The following is a 22,984-nucleotide window of genomic DNA, read 5'->3' as shown; positions in this document are numbered from 1 at the left end:
GTACGGCCCTAAAAAGATAATAAATAAGTAAGAAAATAAATAAACAATGCGCTTGATACTCCAAGACATCGCCTATACACAATTCGCAGTGCCAGCGAAGTTGTCAGTCTCATAATACAGAAAGTACACCGCTGCCCTCCCAAACCACGAGACAGGAGCTTCCAGAAGAGCAACAGTAGAGAATGGAGGTGGGATTCACCCCCAAAGGAAGGACACATTCTCGCCTCTTTCTCATCCCATGAGGGTTAAGAAAGGTAGAAACTGGTAGAGAGAAAGTCTGGGGGAGAGAATTAGTTTCTATTGCTGCCATAACAAATTACCCGAAACTGATTGCCTTAAGACAATGTAAATTTACTGCCTCACAGTCTGTGCAGCAGGAGACCAGTAAGTGTCTCACCCAGCTAAAATCAAGGTGCTAGCAAGCTGAGTTCATTTTTCAGAGGCTCTAGGAGATAATTCATTTCCCGCTCACTTAGGCTGCTTGCACAATTCAGCTCCTTGTAGCTGTAGTTCGGTCCCCATCCTCTTGTGAGGGCCATTCCCAGCTTCTAGAGGTCCCTGCATTCCTTGGCTTGTGGTCCTCTTCCTCCATCTTCAAGCCAGCAATGGTGAGCAGCGTCCTCATGTCACATGTCTCTGACCCTTCCTCTGTAGTCACCTCTCTCTCTCTTGACTCCACCTGGCATAGATTTTCCACTTTGAAGGACTCATCTGGTTAGAGGATTAGAGCCACCCCCCCAGGCAATCCAGGATAATTGCTCCATCTTAAGGTCCATAACCTCAGTCACATTTTCAAAGTCCTCTTTGCCATGCGAGGTAACTTACAGGTTCCAGAGCATAAGGTGTGCACCTCAGCAGGGGCATTATTGCGCCTCCCACAGGTGATTTGATCTCTGTTCTCTGGAGTCTGGGGAACACAGAGATGGAGTCTCACCTAGAAAAGTCCAAAGGGGAGAGGCTGGCTGGAGCTATCTATGATGGACAGCAAAGCAGGAAACTGCACGTCCAGAATAACCAGAGAGGCAACACTCCAGGTAACCTGTGGGCTAAATGGATGCTGCAGAAGATAGTCAGCCTAGAGCCTCCTTGAGAGGAGCGCATTTAAGAACACTGCCCACCAGGGTCCAGGCTGCCTCTGCAGGAAGAGGCTACACAGTACCAACAGCTAGAGTAGGGTGGAGGGCACGTCAAAAGACGGCACCAAGAAAGTGCCTCTCTCATGCCAGGAAAGGCTGCCATCAGAGGTCTCCAACACAGCACCCCCAGAGAACCAACAAACGCACCCTCTTTGATAAATGGTCAGTTTAAAAAATGTCCCTCAACCTCTAGCCCCTCCTTGCGACCTAACCCCTGAGCACACAGCAAGTAGGTACAGGAGCTGGAGAGAAGAAGAAGGAAAAGGCAGACCTTGCCCCCGCCCCCGCTTCAGGTCTCTGGGAGCTCATGGAAGGGGGGAGTCTCTCAATTAGACAGGTGATTAAAGTCATGATTTAGACGGGGCTGGAAAGTTTATCCACCCACAGTTCTCACCTTCCATGTCCAGAAATACGAAAGCCTGAGATACCACCCAGGAGCTTGGAATGGAGTTTATTTGAAGGTTTTATTTGATGACAGTGGTGAAAAAAAAGAATAAAGTGGATTCCTCCCAGCATAGCCCCCAAAGCCAGTACCTTCAATGTGCTGAACACATTTTGCCAGGGGTGGAGGTGGGGGGTGCGATTTAGGATTCTTTAAGAACCTGAATACTACTCAATAGATGTGCGCTTGCCCAACAAAAACTGACACATAAAGAGAACCACCAATCCATCTCTGAGAGGCTAAAGCAGCTTTTGAGGTACGAGATTCTACTCAAAGACTTACCTTTGCAAAGGCACCTCAATGTCCCTGAGTGAGCTCTATACTATGCTTTGTTTTGTTGAATGTCACACTTGAGCCAGGGTTGGACAAGTGAGTCTGGTTTTAAGTGAGGAAAGGAGGGAAAGCATTCCAGGAAGAAAGTATTAGGCATAGAAAGTTCTACAGACTGGATGTTTATGTCCCCCTAAAAATTCATATGTTGAAACCTAATCCCCAATGTGATGGTATCTGCAGGTGGGGCCTTAGGGAGGTGATTAGGCCATAAGGGTGGCGCCCTCAAGAACGAGACTAGTGCTGTCATAAAGAGACCCCAGAGCCCCCTTGCCCCTCCACCATGTAAGGATATGTCTATGAATCAGGACGTTGACTCTCCCCAGACACCAAAGCTGTGGGATGCCTTGATCCTGGGCTTCCCAGCCTCCAGAAGTGTGAGAAATAAATTTTTGCTGTTGATAAGCCACCCAGTCTGTCGTATTCTGTTTTAACAGCCAGAACAGGCTGCCAGAAGGAAAGCCACAGCATAACAGGTGGGAATGAATAGAGCAATTGCAAGGAAAAAAGACCAAAGGAGCTTGACTAGAGAAAAAGGGACGTGTGTCCAGGAAATAGGAATAGCAAAGTTACCTGAGAAGGGAGAGAAAAAGAAGTCTGGGCTTGTTGCAATGTATAATGGAAAACTATTCGAGTTTCTGAGACTTAAGGATGGGCACATAAGAGTGTTTTGTTTTGTTAATGAAAATAAGGGAAATGGATTAGAAGCTAGGAATAGGGGTGAGAACAGCTGGGGGTCTGTTGCTGAATTCCTATGACGACTCTGCTTTTTGAACATAAGTTGGGAACCGAAGGATGCAACGTCGTCAGCAAAACAGAATATCTAAGTTGAGGATGTCCCAGGAAGTTTTTGGTTATGGTAAGAAGAGGCGTGTGGCAATGAGGAGGTATGATTTCTTAACCTCTCCCTCTTTGTTACAGCATGTTGTAAGATGAGATCTCCCCAACCTTCTGAAAATGGTCAATTTGGGGACAAGCAGGAAATTATTAAGCAACAGTTGCACCAGTGTCAGGTTTCATTCTTTCCCAAAGTTACATGTGAGACTTACTTTTACAAGTAATTCATCTCATGCAACCAAAATGAAATTATTTTTAATATGAATAAACTAGTTGGCTGCCTCCCTAAAGCTAAATTTCTCAGAAACTGCTACTCTCCCTACCTCATTCTTACTGCACAGTTGGGTCTCACAGGTACCAGCCATGCTGACAATATTAATATTTCTCAGGAAGGACAGTGTAATTTCTCTGAGGGAAAATGACCCTCCCCCCGCAACATACACACACTCTGTTTAACCATACAGCTATTGTATAACCTTAGCTCTATCTGTCCTGATTTCCTTATTCAGTTCCAACTACCATTAAGTTCCCCCCACCCCTGTGCCCTGGCACTAGGGCCTCATGAGGTTTAACAATGAATTTGATATAATTTTCTAAGTTTGGAAGCAATAGAAGAAACTACAACTGATAGGACCGGTCATTTTATCATTAAAAATTCAAAACCTGGAGTTCTCTGTCGGCTCTGTGGGTTAAGGATCCAGCGTTATCAGTGCTGTAGCTCTGGTTACTGCTATGGTCCATGTTCGATCCCTGGCTCAGGAACTTCCACGTGCTACAGGCATGGCCAAAAAAAAAAAAAAAAAAAAAAAATTAAGAATTTGTACTAAACAAACAAACAAAAAATGAGAAACAAATACAAGGGACAAAATAATATTTACAGTAATTAAACAAGCAAAGGATTAGTACCTAAATTTGGTAAGAATACTATTGAGGCTCCCTGGACACAAATGAATATATGACATAATCAAAGAGTTTGCACCCAAAAATAGAAATTATAAATAATAGACACAAATGTGGGAAAATGTTCAATCTCTCTAATAATCAAAAAAAATAATCACTAAAATAACAACAAGGCACCACTTTTTTGGCCTTGGCCATGCCCATGGCATGTTGAAGTTCCCGGGCCAGGAATCAAACTTCAGCCAAAGCAGTGACCGTGCCAAGTCCTTAACCACTAGGCCACCAGGGATCTCCTGATTTCAGCTCAGATTACTCAGATGAGGTTGTGCACTGTAACTGCACAGAATAAAAGGGTATGATAACTGGACAAAACTTTCATTCAAAAAGATACACGCATCCCTATGTTCACCACAGCACTACTCACAATAGCCAAGACATGGAAACAACCTAAATGTCCGTCGACAGATGAATGGATTAAGATGTGATACATATACACAATGGAATACTACTCAGCCATAAAAAAGAACAAAAGAATGCCATTTGCAGCGACATGGATGGAACTAGAGATTCTCATACTAAGTGAAGTAAGTCAGAAAGAGAAAGACAAATAACATATGATGTCACTTTTATCTGGAATCTAATATATAGCACAAATGAACCTATCTACAGAAAAGAAACAAACTCATGGACATGGAGAACAGACTTGTGGTTGCCAAGTGGGAGGGGAATAGAGTGGGATGGACTGGGAGTTTGGGGTTAGTAGATGCAAACATTGCATTCAGAGTGGATAAGCTATGAGATCCTGGTGTATAGCACAGGGCACTATATCCAAACATTTCTGATGGAACATGACGGAGGATAAAGAATGTGAGAAAAAGATTGTATATACATGTGTAACTGGGTCACTTTGCTGTACATCAGAAATTGACAGAATATTGTAAATCAACTATAATAAAAGGTATGATGACAATTTTTTAAAGAGGAGTTAACACAGCAAAGAATTATTAAAATGTTAATGTCCTTTGATACAGAAATCTTATTTCAATGGATTTATTCTAAGAAAATAATGCAAAAGTTTTTCTTAAACTTGCAAAAGACTGGCAATATTATAATATTAAACAAAACAAAAGAAACCTGGGCTGTCCGCCTTATAGTTTGCAAGTGGTGACTAAACAATGTTCCACCTAATTGATAGCATAAAAGAATCCTACAAAAAAAAAAAAAAGGAAGTAGAAAAACAGATTGACTGCTGGATAGCAGGAATGTGAGTGCATTTTTTTTCTTTTATGTACATTTCCACTGATGTTGCTGCAATAATGTTTCTATAGGTAATTTCTTTCTTAATAAGTTATTATGGTATCTACGATAAAGAACCTTCCCTTCTTTCCTCTCCTTTTGCCCTTTTCTGTAGCATTGGCAACTAAACACATCATTGGCATTCAAGATAGTCATTAAGTAATCCTCAGGTTACATTATAAATGCTTCCTTTCAAAACATGCTAACTGTTAGTTTGGCTTTGAATTTCAGCTTTCCAGACCAGCCAATTCCGAGCTTCCTACACACAAGGGAGATCTTCATGACTTTATTATCTGACAATGTATTTCATTTTGCTCCAGGAACTTATCCCCCTGAAGCAGCCTGTCCCTATTTTACTTCTAAGTACAAGAGAGCCATCTGTAAAAAGTAAGGAGAGGTATTTTTCTTGAATCATTAACACTTTGACAATTAATAATCACTTTTTAGAGTGAAACTGACATTCTGAACTAAGAACTAGGCCCAAAGAACAGCATACAGAGTAAGTTTTTCAGATAGGTCCAGCAATATATAAAGCAGCTTTTAAAAGGCATTGTTTCAAATCAAATCAGATCAAAAGTACGAAAGAATAGTTTGTTTTGTAAATCATGATCTAAAATTAGCTTAGAATTGGCTGGGGGTTTGGGATGGAAATGCTATAAAACTGGGTTGTGATGATCATTGTACAACTGTAAATGTAATAAAATTCATTGAGTAATTTAAAATAAAATGTAATAAAACAAAATAAAATAAAATTAGCTTAGAATTTCTCCAGGAAATGATGCCATTAACCATTGATGAACCATCTTTGGGAGTTCCCATCCTGGCTCAGAGGTTAACAAATCTGACTAGCATCCATGAGGACGCAGGTTTGATCCAGGACCTTGCTCAGTGGGTTAAAGATCTGGCGTTGCTGTGAGCTGTGGCGTAGGTCGCAGATGAGACTTCGACCCTGCATTGCTGTGTCTGTGGCACAGGCCAGCAGCTACAGCTCCAATATGACCCCTATCCTGGGAAACTCCATATACCACGGGTATGGCCCTAAAAAGACAAAATAAGATAAAATAAAATAAAACAAACTGAACCTTCTTTATCCTAGCAGAATATATTCAACCAATCAGGAGAGGTAACATCCTTGGGGGACTCAGCAGAGTTAAAAATATCACTTCAAGTTTCCTTATATATTTAAAATTGAAAAGAAGTAGTAGAGCGGAGGCTATTATATGAGAACACAAAACATTTTGAATTAGATTTTAAATGGTCTAAATAACTTAAAATTACTGTTCTCTTACTTGAATACATTTTTTAAAATTCATGCAAGATGTTACAATTTTAAGATCTATTTAAAGTCCAAAGTGTTATAGTTTCATGTTATATTTCACATAATACATGAAAGTTACCACTAATTTTATCACAGTACTGATATTTTTTCATCAAGGAAATAGTCTCTTGGTTATTAAGAAGCCACATCTGGGAGTTCTCATCATGGTTGAGTGGAAACAAACCTGACTGGCAACCATGAGGACGCGGCTCCGATCCCTGGCCTTGCTCAGCAGGTTAAGGATCTGGCGTTGCTGTGAGCTGTGGTGTAGGTTGAAGATAGGGCTCAGATCTGGCGTCGCTGTGGCTGTGATGTAAGCCAGCAGCTACAGCTCTGATTCAGCCCCCAGCTTGGGAACCTCCATATGCTGCGGGTGTGGCCCCAAAAAGACAAAAAAAAAAAAAAAAAAAAAAAAAGAAGAAGAAGAAGAAGCCGCCACATCCATTTCATGGGTATCATATTTCCATAAGGGAAGTTCCACTTTAGCAATGGTTCACAATTCTTGCTATGTATTAGAATTATATGGGGCTCTTTTAAAAATATAAGGTTTCGCCAAAAATCTACTAATTCAGAAGGAGTGGAGTGGAGAACTTGCGTCAGATTTTATAAAAGCTTCCTAAGAGATTCTTAATGCTTATCCATGGTTATGAATCACCACCATAAACTCTTATTTCTATTCTCTCTCCCTACCCCTCACTTTCTCATCCCCCAGTGAGAAATTTATATGGCTTGTTGAGTGTTTAGAGTAAAGCATACATTGATTCATGTTCCTCCACTGAGTGAATTAATGTTTCAAAAGCAGTGTGCCATTTCCTACACAATTAAACATATACTTACCATACGATCCAACAATCACACTCTTGGGAATTTACTCAAGGGAATAAAAACCTAAGTCTACACCAATACCTGCAGACAAATGTTTACAGCAGCTCCATTGGTAATAGCCCAAACCTGGAAACCCAAATGTCTAGCAACTGGCGAACAGATAAACTGTGACACATCCATGCAATGAAATTCAACTCAGTGATACCGACAGAGGCAACAACATGGCTGCTACGTGCTACACAAGTCCATTTATACAACATTCTAGAAGCAAAACTATCAGGGCAGAAATCTGCTCAGGATTGCCAAGGTCTGGAGGTAAGTTTAGAAAGAAGAGGAGACTGACTGCAAAGACATAGGAGGAAACCTCCTGGGGTGATGAAAACGTTCTATACCTTTTTTTTTTTTTTTTAAGGGCCGCACCCGAGGCATATGGAGGATCCCAGGCCAGGGATCGAATCGGAGCTGTAGCTGCCCGCCTACACCACAGCTGCAGCAAGGTCAGATCCAAGCTGCGTCTGCAACCTACAGCTCAGCTCATGGCAACACTGGATCCTTAACCCAATGAGTGAGACCAGGGATCCAACTGGCATCCTCATAGATGCTAAGCAGGTTCATTTCCACTGAGCCACGACAGGAACTCCAAAAAAGTTCTATATCTTGATTGTGATGGTCATTATATGATTTTATATATTTGTCAAGACTCACCCAACTATACATTGAAAGTGACCAATTTTACTGTATTTAAATTGTATTTCAATTTTTTAGCTTTTTAATTGAAGTATAGTTAATTTACAGTGTGTTAGTTTCAAGTGTACAGCAGTGATTCAGTTTTATATGTAGATAAATATATTTTTTTCAGATTCTTTTCCATTACAGGGTTATTACAAGATATTGAATATAGTTCTATGCTATACAGTAGGTCCTTGCTGTTCCCCCCGCCTTTTTTTTTGCCACACCCATGGCATATGGAAGCTCCCAGGGATCAAATCTGCAACCCGTGCCACAGCAGCTAACTGAGCCACTTCAGTGACACCACCAGGTATTGAACCTGCTGTGCTGCACAAGAGAACTTCTGTTTACCTATTTTGCACATAGCAGTATGTATCTGTTAATCCCAACTCCTAATTTATCTCCCCCCACTACCCACTCCATCCCCTTTGGTAGCCAGAGCTGTTCTTCATAGTGGCTGCAACAGTTTACATTCCTACCAACACTGTAGGAGGGTTCCTTTTTCTCCACATCCTCTCCAGCATTTATTCTTTGCAGACTTTCTGATGATGGCCATTCTGACTGGTGTGAGGTGATACCTCATTGTAGTTTTGATTTGTATTTCTCTAATAATTAGCAATATTGAGCATCCTTTTATGTGCCTGTTGGCCATCTCTATATTTTCTTTGGAACCATTTAGGTCTTTCATGTATTTCAATTTTTTCTTAAGTTCAATTCCCAGTTATGAATTTCTTCTCTGTCTGCTCTCATACTTGGGATCGCAGAGTATAAGGCAGCAATTCTGCGTACACAAGTCACTCTTAACACTCAAGCTTTGGAGTTCCAGCCTCTTGGGATCAGTAGGACTCAGGTTTGATCCCCAGCCTGGCACAGAGGGTTAAGGATCCTTCGTTGCTGCAGCTGCAGCTTAGGTAGCAACTGTGGCTCAGACCTGATCCCTGGCCCAGGAACTCCATATGCCATGGGGCAGCCAAAAATGAAAAAAGCACTCAAGCTCTCCCTCAGGCAGGTTAACCCAAGGTCTAGAACTTGAGCCCAAGAGGAGATCTAACCACATTTTCAAATCCACTTTACAACAAGGCCTATGTCCGTCACCTGAATGACCACTGAATCTACTTCTCAAAATAATTCTAAATTCAGAGGGTAAGAGAAGGTGAAAATAATCATCACTCCAGCTCCCTTCTCCCCAGTATATGGCCATAATGATCACAAACTCTTGTGAGATCAGAACTGTGCTAAATTAGGGCAATCAAAATCAAAATAAGGGTGAAGATGAAGGTAGACAGAAGACCTTAACTTCAGTACTTTTATGAGTCTTGGCCCTTGTAGGCTGCAACACATTACGCGTTGGCTGACATTTATAGACACAAAGCCAGTTTCTCCTGGCATTAATAAGAAGATTTTTCTGGAGTTCCCATTGTAGCGCAGCAGAAACGAAGCTGACTAGGAACCATGAGCTTGCAGGTCCGATCCCTGGCCTGGCTTGGTAGGTTAAGGATCTGGCATTGCCCGTGAGCTGTGGTGTAGGTCACAGACGCAGATCCTGCGTTGTTGTGGCTGTGGCCGTGGCATAGGCCGGCAGCTCTAGTTCCAATTTGACCCCTACCCTGAGAACCTCCATATGCCATGGGTGCGGGCCTAAAGAGGAAAAAAAAAAAGAAAAGAAAAAAAAAAGATTTTTCTGACAGACTTAGATCTAAGCACATTAAGGACTGAATCAAACATTAATTTTCTAGGGGAAAAAAAGGTATTTTCATACCATATAAGACATAAAAAATGTCATTATACAGGATTATTAGGCTTTGGTTGGTGGAATAATTTTTACTCCCTATAAGATATTTATTAGAAAGGACGTAGACCAGGAGTTGAAATTACAAAGGACAGGTAAGTACACATAGGCCATGGAGAACTGGCCTTTTAATTAAGGCATCTGAAGTTCCCGTCGTGGCGCAGTAGAAACAAATCCAACTAGGAACCATGAGGTTGTGGGTTCAATCCCTGGCCCCGCTCAGCGGGTTAAGAATCCAGCATTGCCATGAGCTGTGATATAGGTTGCAGACTCGGCTCGGATCTGGTGTTGCTGTGGCTGTGGTGTAAGCCGGCAGCTATGGCTCTGATTGGACCCCTAACCTGGGAATCTCCATATGCCATAGGTGTGGCCCCAAAAAGACAAAAAGACCAAAAAAAAAAATAATAATAATAAGGCATCTGATATTAAACAGGCAGCAATAATTCAGCAGACCCAGGTTCTATTCCTCTCCATCTTGTTTTGATTTTCAGCAGTTTCTAGAGTCAAGGAAACAACAGAGAACAAATCTCTTGAAATCTGGCTTTGCCGCCATAACTTGTCAATTACATGAGTCCACCATGGCTTTCTTTTTTTATTTTAGAGACTCAAATTTTGGCTTCAAATTCACGAAAGAGTGAAAAGTGTTTCAAGGGATAAACAAAAAGAATTGGAATACAATGCATGCACCTTGATGGTTCTCAAAAAAACCACCAAAAAAAAAAGAAAATATATTTGGAGAAGATGAGGGATACTTGAATATGAACTAAATATCAGAAGATGTTAAATGTGTTCCATTTTTTTGGCGTGATAATGATATTGTGGGCATGTAGGAGACTATTTCAATTTTTATGGGATATTTGCTAAAATATTAGGGGCAAAGTTTCCTGGTTTCCATAATTTGCTTTCAAGTGGTACAGAAAGTTATATACCATATATTTTTTCATACACATATATGCATTCACAAACACAAAAATATTTAAATATATGTATACTTAGATGTATAAATTTCATATACATATGGACAGACAAAGAAAATACAGTTAAATAGTATTGTTGAATGGGTGTATATGAGAATGTATTGTCCTTGGGGTTTTTTTTTGGGGGGTGGGCTTTTTTTTTTTTTTTTTTTTTTTTTTTTGCTTTTTAGGGCCATACCTGTGGCATGTGGAGGTTCCCAGGTTAGGGGTCGAATCGGAGCTGCAGCTGCCATTGGCCTACACCGCAGACACAGCCAGCATGGGATCTGAGCCTCGTCTGCAACCTACACCACAGATCACGGCAATGCCAGATCCTTAACCCATTGAGCGAGGCCAGGGATAGAACCTGCATCCTCATGGATGCTAGTCAGATTCATTTCCGCTGAGCCATGACGGGAACTCCTGTACCTGTCTTTCAACTTTTCTTTATAGCTAAAAACTTTCATAATAAAAATTTAGAGAAGAAGTATTCATTCTATAGAGGCCATGTCATCTGCTTGGCTTTAGGAAGAAAACTCAAGTAAATTGTAAATCAAAGGTTAAAAATACTTTAAACACATCAATGTTAATGTACTTAATACTAGTTATCTATACATTTAATGGTTAAGATAGTAAACCTTCTGTGTATTTTACTGCAATTTTTTTCATTTTAAATTAAATTTTTAAGGCCTCTAACTGGCACTGTCTCTGGGAATCAGTTTTGTTCAGGAAATAGGAGACAAAAGCACAGATTTTAAAAACATGCTTCAGTTTTACCAGTGCAGTGAGAACACAGGAGAAAAAGCAAAAAATGAGAAAATAAAAGAACGCTAGCTGATCAGGTGAGACTCTAGAAGAAAAGAGAGAATTTCTTGGGAGAAAGAAGAAGGCCCTAGAGAAAAAGCCAAATCAATATAAAAGGAAAATAAGAAATCTTCAAAGCTAGGTTAGAACACTAAAAAGAAAGGACATATGCTATAAAATGAAAAGATGAGTTGATACTAAAAGAGAGAGGATACCTGAGGTGCAAAGAAACCTTATAGAGGAGGGGCCGAGGTTTGAGAGAGAAGCTTGGAATGAATTGTATCCCCCCCAAAGTCATATGTTAGAGTCCTTCTCACAGCCCTCAGAAGGAACCAGCCCTGCTGACAGCTCGATCTGAGACTTCTGGCCTCCAGAACTGAGACAATACATTTCTGTTGTTTTAGGTCATACAGTTTGTAGCAGGTACTTTGTTACAGCAGCTGTAACACATTAATTCACCCCACAAAGGAAGCCCAGGTCAGAACACGTCTCAGAAGCACCCCCATTAAGTCTGTTAAAAGTCCATCAGGAACTGGAGATACATCCTGAAAACTAGGGGTGCTACATGAGGTCATCACAGAATATGTGGACCAACTGGCGAGGGAAGACAGGCTGTCAGGGCCGAAATACCAAAACTGTATTAAGTTTGACAAGACGACACAGCTATTTCAAGAAGAGACATAGGTATTGCTTACGCCCTAAGGAATCAAGCCTGGGAATTTTCTAAGTGAGGAGTTTACGATGAAAGAGAAAGGGGGGAGAGACATTCTAAGGCGGAGGCAGGCAGGACAATAATACATTGAGCCCAGGCCTAAGCAGATGCTCGTCTGATGGGAGAATATCTCCTGGCTGGAATTACACATTTTAAGAAGCTGAAGGCAGACAAGATGCATGTCAACAATGAATGCTCTAGACAGAGCCAGAACTCCTTGATTCTCTCTCTTGCGTTATGAGGAAAAGCCACAGTATGAAAATCTAATAGAATAGGTTAGCAAAAGAGATGTCTTGGTGCAGGAGGGGGAGGTAAAGAAGTAAAGAAAAAGTAGGCGTTCCCATCGTGGTGCAGTGGAAGCGCATCCGACGAGGAGGAACTGTGAGGTGCAGGTCCAATCCCTGGCCTCCATCAGGGGGTTAAAGATCTGGCACTGTTAAGGATCTGGCACTGTTGTGGGCTGTGGTGTGGGTCGCAGGTGCGGCTCGGATCCTGCCTTGCTGCGCCTGTGGCGTAGGCCAGCAGCTACAGCTCCAATTTGACCCTCAGCCCAGGAACCACCATATGCTGCAGGTGTGGCCCTAAAGAGCAAAATAAATTTAAAAAAATATTTTAAAAAATTAAAAAAAGAAAGAGTAAAAAGACACTAGGATCGTTCAGGATTAGCCCTGTTTACGAAGAGAAAGAATGGGACCAACTAAGAAGTTAGGTCTTTATTTTGTTTTGTTTTTTAAACTCAACTGAGACATCCCAGGAAGATTAGGGGAACCATGGAGGAAAATGGACCAGTAGGTCACATCCTATCATTTCAGGCACAGGTGTAGTGAAGGAAATGGTTTTGTTCTTCTGAAGTATCAGAAGTCAAGGCCAGAAGAAAAAGGAAAAAAAAAAAAAAAAAAAAAAAGGCAGGAAAGGCAAGGTCCAAGATAAAACCCACTGTAAAAAAGTGTTTATTTTCACCCGGGCCCTAGGAACACATGAGAGACAGTAACAACAGTTGTAAGCCAGGGATCGGCTGAAGGAGGCAAAACTCATGTGCCTGGGTGAGAAAGTCAGCAAACTTTCCTGTAAAGGGCCAGCTTTACTAAGCATTTTTGTCTTTGTAGGCCACACAGTCTCAAGCGCTACTCTTCAACTGGGCCTTGGGGTATGAATGAAGCCACATGCCGTGTAGAAATGAATGGGCATGGCTGTGGTGCAATAAAACTTGATATATGGACATCAAGATTGGTTTTCGTGTAAACTGCGTGTCATGCCATATGTTTCTTTTGATTTTTTCAGCCATTTAAAATGTAAAAACCATTACATTTATCAGTAAATGTCATAAATGAATGTTTCATATAAATGTAAATATAAACTGATAGTTTACCAATTTTTAAAAAAGGCAATGGAGTAGATTCTGCCCACAGGCTACAGTTTGCAAACACCTAGTCTAGGCAATTCCAAAACAAGAGCCCATGGTAACAGACACTGTAGCAAAGGCCTAGAAATGCCTCTCCCTGGAAAAAGCAGAGGCAACACCCCACAGGGCTCACGCTCAGTTCTCCCCTGGGGTGGCAAAGCTGTAGCCCTCAAAAGACAGATGGGAGTAAGGAGGTTTTGCATAAGCTAAAGGGAAGAGAAGGGCATCACAAATAATCATCTAGGCATGTCACTTGGGTAAATTTCTAAATTTCACAAAAGCTAGTCTCTGAGACAGGAAGTATTATGTATAGAGGAATTTTCCCCAAGATACAGTAAACACAGGGTCTGGTGCCATAATTAATCTCTTGAGAAAGGTTCTCCTGAGTTTCTATTTGTTCATCATGGTCTCCAAGCAACTGGCACAGACTAACTGATATCCTAGTGAGGCTGAGACTTGGCTGACTTTCTCTTTGCACGTGTGTGTTTCCACTGTCTCTCTTCTTCTTTCAGATACCCCTGAATGTCTGGTCAAGAACATACCAAGTTCAGGGTTCCAGGAAGATCATCTTGCTTATAATAACTACTCAAAAGGCAAAGGATGTGACTATGTTTTAAATTTTCTGCTTGATAGCTGTATTTATATGTGACCTATTCAGATTTTAGACTCCTTAAAAGTGGGGCTTTTGAAAGACTGTAGTTTGAGCAATTTCAGTATTCCTGAGAAGGTGTATCAGTCAGCATAAGCTAGGTTATTATGTAGTAACAAACAATTCCAAAACATAATCTTGCCACCAACAGTTTGTTTTTCCATCCGTACCTGTCTATTACAAGTCAACAAGGGGATTCTGCTTATCACAGTAAATCAAGGACCCCGTCCATTGGATATTCCACTTCAAGCTGATATTTCCACAACTGCCAGGGCAGAAGGACTAAGCAGAGTGCACACAGGCTCTTAAAGGTTCCACCAGGAGGTAAAACATTCCATTGGTCAATGTGAGTCATATATTAGGTATAACTTCAAAGCCAGTAGCAATGTGAAATCTATCATGTGCCATGAAAGAACAAAGCAGAAAATATTTAATTCATAGTACTGAAAATTCTCACAGAAAACAACATCCATTCCAAGAGTTCTGCTCTTGGAATGGGATCAGCAGGGACTCTGGAGCCCCAGGATGCAGGTTTGATCCCCAGCCCAGAACAATGGGTTCAGGATCCAGTGTTGCCACAGCTGCGATGCAGGTCACAACTGCAGCTCAGATCTGATCCCTGGCCTAGGAACTCCATATGCCGAGGGAAGGCCCAAAAATAAAACAAAACGAAAAACAATATCCATTCTAACAGAAGAAAACCAGAGCTGCCAATGGTAAGGAACTCGATTCTATCCGGGGTCTGAGGAAGACCCCTCTGAGATTTAGCAGAATGGCAAATTAGTAAGAGCTCTAATTGCTTTGCACTTAAATTTATATAAAGGAAAAGAAAATTTCGTTCTTAGACTTTCAATTGGGGGGATGTTTTTAAATTGCTGGTATGATATTCTTTGAAGATTTTTAGTTGTCATCTGGGCTCACAACCTCATTTCTGATATACCATATTAGCTAACATAGCTGAGCAGAAACTGAAATGAGAAATAGAATGGGGACTTACTTTCAGCCAAGAATGCAGACCAATCTTGCTTATGATTTAATGCTTGTTCCTCTTCTGTCCCATTTCAGAGCCTTCTGGTAACAGAAGACACACCTCCTACTTTGAGTCACAGGCGGACACACAGAGGAGCTGTGGTTGGTGTTAGGAGTGTGGTTTTGAGCAGTAAGGAAGAAGGAAATCACCACACCGCACGTGGAAATTCCTAAGAATTAATACAAGAGCGAAAAGCTGGGGACTCTCAGGGAAGTACATTAGTCCCTTGGATGAGTGGTCCTGAAGTCAAGGTTTAGAGAAACAACATCGGGAACCTGGTTGTTGCCACAATCAGGATGCAATCCCCAACTGAGTTTTACCCACAATAAAGCTGATTTTTTTAAAATCTCCATCTGACTACTACATCTACTTCTCAAATGGTTTAAAATCTGGAACAGGAAAAGGTGTGATTAAAACCAGAACAGAGGAGTTCCCGTCGTGGTGCAGTGGAAACAATCCAACTAGGAATCATGAGGTTGTGGGTTCGATTCCTGGCCTCACTCAGTGGGTTAAGGATCTGGCATTGACGTGAGCTGTGGTGTAGGTCACAGACACGGCTCAGATCTGGCGTTGCTGTGGCTGCGGTGAAGGCCAGAGGCTACAGCTCCAATTCGACCCCTAGCCTGGGAACCTTCATATGTCTTGGGTGCAACCCTAAAAAGACAAAAGACAATAAAATAAAATAAAATAAAAACAGAAAACCTTCAAGCAGAACACTTCTTTCAAATATAATCTTAGAACCTGAAAATACAAACAGAGTAAAATTGGAATAATTTTAGTGAAAGGGGAGAAAAGAGAGTTAGCGTGCTCCTCATCCCCTATGGAGCCTATGGGTGCTCCTTAGAGCACAGCTTGAAAATCACTGCCTTAAAAGAATTAGAAATGCCAGTGGGCCATTTAATGCATATGGTAATCTGGCCACTTTTAAGGTGGTGAGGCCACCACAAGAGCCTAATCCCGACATCATCCCATACAAAACATTCCTGTGCATCTACAAGCATCTATAAGGAGTCTTTTCCTCATTGATTATACTGGGTACTCTTTTTTTGTTTGTTTGTAAGATTTTTTATTTATTCAATTACACTTGATTTATAGTTGATTGCCCAGTTGTCCAGTCGATTTCTGCTATACAGCAAAGTAACCCAGTCATTCGTCTGTATATATACTAGGTACTCTTGAAGTTTAACATATGTAAGAATCACCTGGGATTCGTATCTGCAATACAGATTCCTGGGCTCCACTCACAAAGATAACATTCACTGATTCTGGGGAGGATCTTAAGAAACAGGTTAAACCTGGGTCAGGTGTCCTGAAGACTACACTTTCAGACACACTAGACTCAAGTGCAGAGAATGTGAAAAGAAAAACTAATGAATATATTTAAAACATCCACTGGGCCTAGATGACAAAAAGTGCCTTGAATGCCAAGTGAAGACATTTGGACCACAGGGAGCCATTTAAGCTATTTGAACAGCAGAGGGACATGATTAGAGGTGAATTTTTAGAGAGAGAATCTGAAAGCCGGATGTGAAATAAGCAAAATAAGGGAAAATAACTTGAGAGGTTATTACAAGAGTCTAAGAAAGTGATCTGGAGTTTTTGGATTTGAACGGTGACATTGAGAATGGAGAAAATGACATAGGTAACAGCTTATGTTACGGACTGAAGTTTGTGTCCCCTGCAAAATTCACATACTGAAGCCCTAACCTGCATTGTGATGGTATGTAGAGATAGGACTTCTGCAAGATAAGTAGGGTTAAATGAGGTCACCAGAGTGGGACACTCTTGATGGGATTAGTGTCATTATAAGAAGTGACACCAGAGAGCTTTCGTGCTCTCTCTATACCATGTAAGAACACAGCAAGAAGACGGCCATCTGCCAGCCAGGAAGAGAGCTGTCGTCAGGACCTGATGATGATGGCACCTTGATCTTGGATTTCCTGGCCTCCACGTTTCTGTTATTTAAGCAATCCAGTCTATGGTATTTTGTTTTGGAAACCTGTGATGACTGACAGTCTGCAAAGACAGAATCAATACAGTTTGGCAGGTAGGAACTGAAAAACAAAAGGAAAATAGGTTCCTCTAGGAGATCAGGGTTTCCCATTTAACTAAAAGGCAAGACGGTTGTTCCTTTAACAAAAGGGAAGAGAATGGACTGGCAATGCCACAGGCCCTGCCGAAGTGGTAATGGGTCAGTCCTCAGGGACCACATAATCCCTCCAACCATAATCAGATGGTGTGGTGTCAACATTCAACAACAAGGCAGCCAATCTGCAGGTTGACCAAGGATGTATGAGCTGCCCTGGCTCAAAGCCCTGAGCACAGCTGGTCAGGTTACTTGTCTCAGGAATCTGGGGAGAACACAACACACACACAGGCACAAGGAAATAAGACTATTAAATGCAGGTGACCCTGAAAGGGTGCTAAGGAGAGTCATGAACTTGAAAAGAACCACAAAGCATTAGTAAAATAAAGAAGCAAAAACAGTAAGAGGGAAAAACCTAATCCAGCAGTTAGGTCAGAAGGAAGCAAGACATGCAGAAAGTGAGTCCCATTAATAGTGAAGCACTCAAGTAGAAAACTACCAAGAGCTGTAGCTGAGGTCCCTTCACTGGGCATTTGGGGATCCTGTGGTCACTTGCAACACAGTAAGCGCTCAAGAAACTTTGAGAGTTGAAAACAAAGGTCATTCGAGTCTTGTCCCATCTTCCAGTCCCTGCCCTTCTTGAAGCTGTGATGTTTCTTTTCTCCAGGTTTCCACATGCTCAGAACCTGCTCCTCATCGTTTGGCGACCTGAATGAGAATTTGCTCACACTGAAGCAGGAGTGTGGCTGAGGCAGGGACATACCGCATCCAGGGTCCTTCCAGGAAATCGACGCATAGAGGACCAAAGTGCTGAGAATCTAGAACTGGAGCTTGGGAGAGAGGTCAAGGCCCGTGTGGATTTGAACTTCATGCCCATAAAAGCAATGCATTAAGACTAACGCAAAGCAGATCACACAGGTGGAGAAAAGAGACCAGTAAGCCCTGAGGGAATCCTTCTAAAGGGGAGAAGAGACGGGGAGACAGAAGCCATCTTTTGGAAGGTCCTAGCCTATTTTGCACCAAGATCATATACGATCCTTTGCACTGACGATTCAAACAGGGCTGCTTTTATCTTAAACAAAGCACCGTTTAGTAGGAGACCTCCTTCCCTGGCTTCATATTTTCATGTAGGGGGGCCATCGCAAGAGTAACTGTCCTGGCTTCTTGCCCGCCCCCCAGGAGAAGAGGAATGACTTACCTAATTGATGCAAAGGGAATAGGAACAGCTATAAAGCAGGCTTAAGTGGGATGGACTCTGAGTAAAAGCAATTGGGAATGACATATGAGTGAACCTGTTAGATTCTCAGACTTAAGCCGTGTTCTCTCGTCTCTGCTCTGCAATAATCAACCTAAGGAGATCTATTGGATCCAGGTGCCCATCTCTCAACTGGTCCTAAAATTTGGGCAGGGCAAAGAAAGGCATTTTGTTTTAAATTTCACTCTGTTGCAAACTCATTACTCAGAGAGCAGATGCCGAGACAGAGGTCAGAATGTGGGAAGTTGGTTGGGGAATCAGCATCAGAATCAACACCTGCGGAGTAAGGGAAAGAAGCGGGACTGCAGGAGAAGAGCATAGGCTGCGATGCCTCATGGGGCTGCCAGATTTAGCAAACTAAACATGCTGGGTGCCCAGTTAAATGTGAATTTCAGAGAATCAGCAAAAAGAATTTTAGCAGCAATATGTTCCATGCAATATTTGGGACATGCTGATTCTAAAAAATTATTTGTTGCTTATCTGAAATTCAAATTTACTCAGACATCCTGTATTTATTTTATCTGGCAACCCTAAATCCTCAGCCACCCGGCAGGGAGCTCTGGAGCTGGGAGAGGCCTTTCAACCTGTCCTGATTTGGGCAAGGGTGCTGGATATTACAGGCTAGTCACTGGATGCAGCTGCTCCAGGGAAAAGCCTACAAGCTTGAGCAAAGTGGTTCTCTTCAGCCACGGGCAATTCCTGGAAAGGATTGGCAGCTGGAGAGCGTCAGCCAATGATAAACAGCCAGGAGGCTAAGTCCTTCAGGACTGGAGGCAGGTGGCGGAGAAAGTGGGTGGTGCAATAGAGGCTCCATGTCTTGCATCTCTCTCCCCCAAAAACCCTCTAACAATGATTCATTGTTTATTTAGCCCCATCTGTGTTTTCAGCAATATGCTAGGTCCTAGAGGCACTTCTACTCTTGTTGAAAACTATCCTTTGAATGAAAGAGAGAAGCCAATCTAAATATTTGAAAACCAGGCAAATCCAGGCAAATCTGACCCTGAAGGTGGCCCTAAAGTAAATTCCTTGAAGAAATCCAATCCCAAAGATTCTAGGTGGGGAAAGGCTTGATCTTATCAGTGTGTCCATATTCAACCAGAGATAAAAGAAGTCCAACTAAAAGAATCACGGTCTTACTGATAGGACAGCTGTGGATTAAGCATAGGTTCTTTCTTGAAGATAAACCCAGAGGCAAGCTTTGGAGTAACTCAGGTGATAACCGGTGGAAGCAATCACATGTAAAATCCGTTAAAGAAAAGGTTATTGACTTTAAATAAGTTTGTCTGTTACACATAATTGTATAAAACACTTCACACTGTTAAAAAAAAACCAGCCATCTAATTAAAAGTAATCCAGTTGAAAAACAGGTAAAGATGTAAGCATATAACTTACAGATGGCAAGAATCAAATGTTCCAAACCACTCATATGAATATGAGTAAATATGAATATCGCTCATATGAATAAATTCAGTTAGTAAAATGATATATAAAGTTAATGAAATTAAGTTAATAGATCAAGCTATTAAACTCATGATGTATCAATTTTTGACCATTACTCTGTCAAAAACTGTAAAGAGCCCATGATTTTACCCTACTTTCAAGCTAACAAGTTAGCTTATGACAGCATTATATACACTCTGACAAAAGAATACAAGCTCCCTACCCCCCAAAAAAAATTAGATGTTCTGACCAGCAAATACATGTATAAAATCTGTTTGGTGCTTATGTTCCTAATTTTAAGCAACTGGCATTCTGGTATATGCATCAGTCTCTTAGAAGTTTGGTTAGTGTGAGTCAATTACCACATGTATGATAAGCTGTGGAAGTTGATTAAATGATATAGCAATATCCTCAGACAGGCAAACCTGGAAACAGAGTCAGGACTCAGCATGATTATACAAAGCTACTGTCAACCTGCTGCACGGTCTTTCTCAAAGACATCTATCTCTCCGACCTTTTGCGGGCCCTCATCAAACAAAAACATTTTCAGCTATTCCTCTTTTGAGATTACCTCCTACCCATCTTATTATCATAGTTATTTCCAGTTTATTCGTACCTGTTAAAAAATAGTATCCAAACTTGAACATACTACTTCAGAGGCACTCTGAACAGCACAGACTATATCATCTTCGCTGGACCTATTTTTGTCTGAATATGCCCTAAGTATGAACCAGCTTCTTCCCCAGCTACTATGCTTGCAGAGTCTTCTCAAGCTTGTATTTCACCCTCACTCCCAAGTTGTTTTCACCTGGGAAAGGAAGCGAGTAAAAGCAGATGAGAGTTTTGTGCTGTGGAATCAGACTTCCTAAGTTTGAGTTCTTGTTCTGCCGTGAGCTGACTAGGTTATGTTGGGAAAGTTACTTCATGTGTTTAAATCTTAATTTTCTCACCTGTAAAACAGGAATGATGACAAAAATATCCACTTCAAAGGGTTGTTGTAAGGAGTAAGTAAGTTACTGCAGAAGAAATACTGGTACAATGCAGGCTATTTCCCATGCACTGCATTCCACGTTGCACTGAATAGATCTTATTTAATCCTTACGAGAATGCTATGATGTATATATTATTGCGTCCATTTTACAGATGGGAAATCTGAGGTGCATAGAGTTTAAGTAACTTGCCTGAGGTGAAATATTTGCAGAGTTGCAATAAGATTTTCCTGACTTCAAAGACCATGTTCTTTCTCTTGCACCCTTTAAAGGCATCCTTCCCCTTCCTGTATTTCCACATTTTTTCAAGTCTTCACACGGTATAATAAAGAGGTTATTAAGAGGGCAAGCTCTCCGGGCAGACCGTCTTGTTTGATGAACTGGAGAAAGTTACTTAATCTCTTAATGATCTGTGCCAAGTTACTCAACGTCTCCATGCCTCAGTCTCCCCATCTCTAAAATTCGAATTTTAATAGCAATGCCCACCTCAGAGATTTCAGGGCTGATTAAATGAGATAGCATTTAACACGGTGCCTATCCATTGGCTAGGACATAATAGAGGTTAGTGTTGCTATTCCCACTCCAGGTCAACTTGCTGATCCTAAGTCTGCTTAGGAAACAATTCTAGAGTATTTCCAGGCATCCACATCAAATTCACAAAACTTCTCTAAACTTTCTCAAATACATGTTCCTACGTCCAAGATAAGTCAGACTGTGTCTAGATTCTTTTCCTCACCTGTATGAACTCCAAGATGATAGGACTGAAAAGAGGGAGACAGAGGCCCTCACAACTCATAAAATGCATCGGAAGGCCCAGAAATAACAGAAGGCTGTCTTCAGCTATGACTCATCAAGGGCTATTTGCATCAGTTCCTACTGCTTTACCACAGCTCCCTCTAAATTTATCCCCACAACTCACATGTGGGGGGCACTGATTAGAAAAAGTTATTTTGTACATCCACCCAGCCGCCAGGAGACCCTCACCCCCACACTCAGCAAAACGGGTTCAGATAACGAAGCTTCTGGCATTTCAAGGCAAAGACAAGGACCCCACAATCCCCAGAGAAGGTCTGCGGAATATTGATCACTGTCCCCATTTTACTGCCGAGGAAGATGGGGCTTGTCCAGGCCATTATCTGTATTTTACCCAAGCCACAGATTTGACTAAGGGGTGGAGATGAGAGTTCACTCAGGGTCACTCCAGGTGGAAGGAGCCTGTGGGTTGCAAACAGCAACACCTCCCACACGGGCCCCCCCTCCACATGGCACCCACATGAGTTTTACCGTATCTTCCTACCTCCCACAGGATTGTTAACGTAAGGTTTGTTTCATCAATGCACTTTTTCACTACCTAAATTGATGAGGGAATACCAGTCTAAATAGTAAAGCTATGAAATAACAGGTTTCATACACCATGTATATTTTATTTAAGACATTTTTAAGTGTATTCATTTCCTAGGGCTGCCATAACAAAATACTACAGATGGGGTTAAAACAACAGAAATTTATTCTCTCACTGTGCAGGAGGCCAGGACTTCAAAATAAAGGTGTCAGTAGGGTCGGTTCCTCCTGGAGAAGAAACTATTCCATAGCCCCCTCCTAGTTTCTTGATGTTCCTTGGCTTGTCCATACACTGTTCCAACTTCTGCCTTCATAGTCATGTGACTTTTTTCTCTCTGTACAAGTCTGTCTAATCTCTCTCTCCTTTGTCTTATAAAGGCACTAGTCATGGATTCAGGGCCAACCCTAAGTCTAAGATTATTTCATCTTTGGAGTTCCTGTCGTGTGTAAATCCAATGAGGAACCATGAGGTTGCGTGTTCAATCCCTGGCCTCGCTCAGTGCCATGAGCTGTGGTGTAGCCGGCAGCAACAGCTCTGATTAGCCTGGGAACCTCCATATGCCTCGGGTGCAGCCCTAAAAAGACAAAAGACAAAAAAAAAAAAAGATTATTTCATCTTTGATCCTTAACTAATTACATCTGCAGACTCTACTTCCAAATAAGATCACATTCTGAGGTTCTGTACGAGCTTCCGGAATTTTTAGGAGGACACAGTTCA

General features: G+C 41.6%; 1 long non-coding RNA gene across 1 annotated transcript; it reads right to left on the bottom strand.

Moving 5' to 3' along the window:
* On the bottom strand, nt 335-22,777 carry LOC110260789. The gene is made up of 2 exons (XR_002344205.1): nt 20,553-22,777; nt 335-934 (listed from the first exon to the last, which is right to left on the bottom strand). It is a non-coding gene; the product is annotated as an uncharacterized LOC110260789 (long non-coding RNA).

Source organism: Sus scrofa, chromosome 5, assembly GCF_000003025.6.
Source record: "Sus scrofa isolate TJ Tabasco breed Duroc chromosome 5, Sscrofa11.1, whole genome shotgun sequence".
Lineage (NCBI taxonomy): Eukaryota > Metazoa > Chordata > Mammalia > Artiodactyla > Suidae > Sus > Sus scrofa.
The sequence above is the reverse complement of the archived record's forward strand: the minus strand, read 5'-3'. Positions and strand labels throughout refer to the sequence as shown.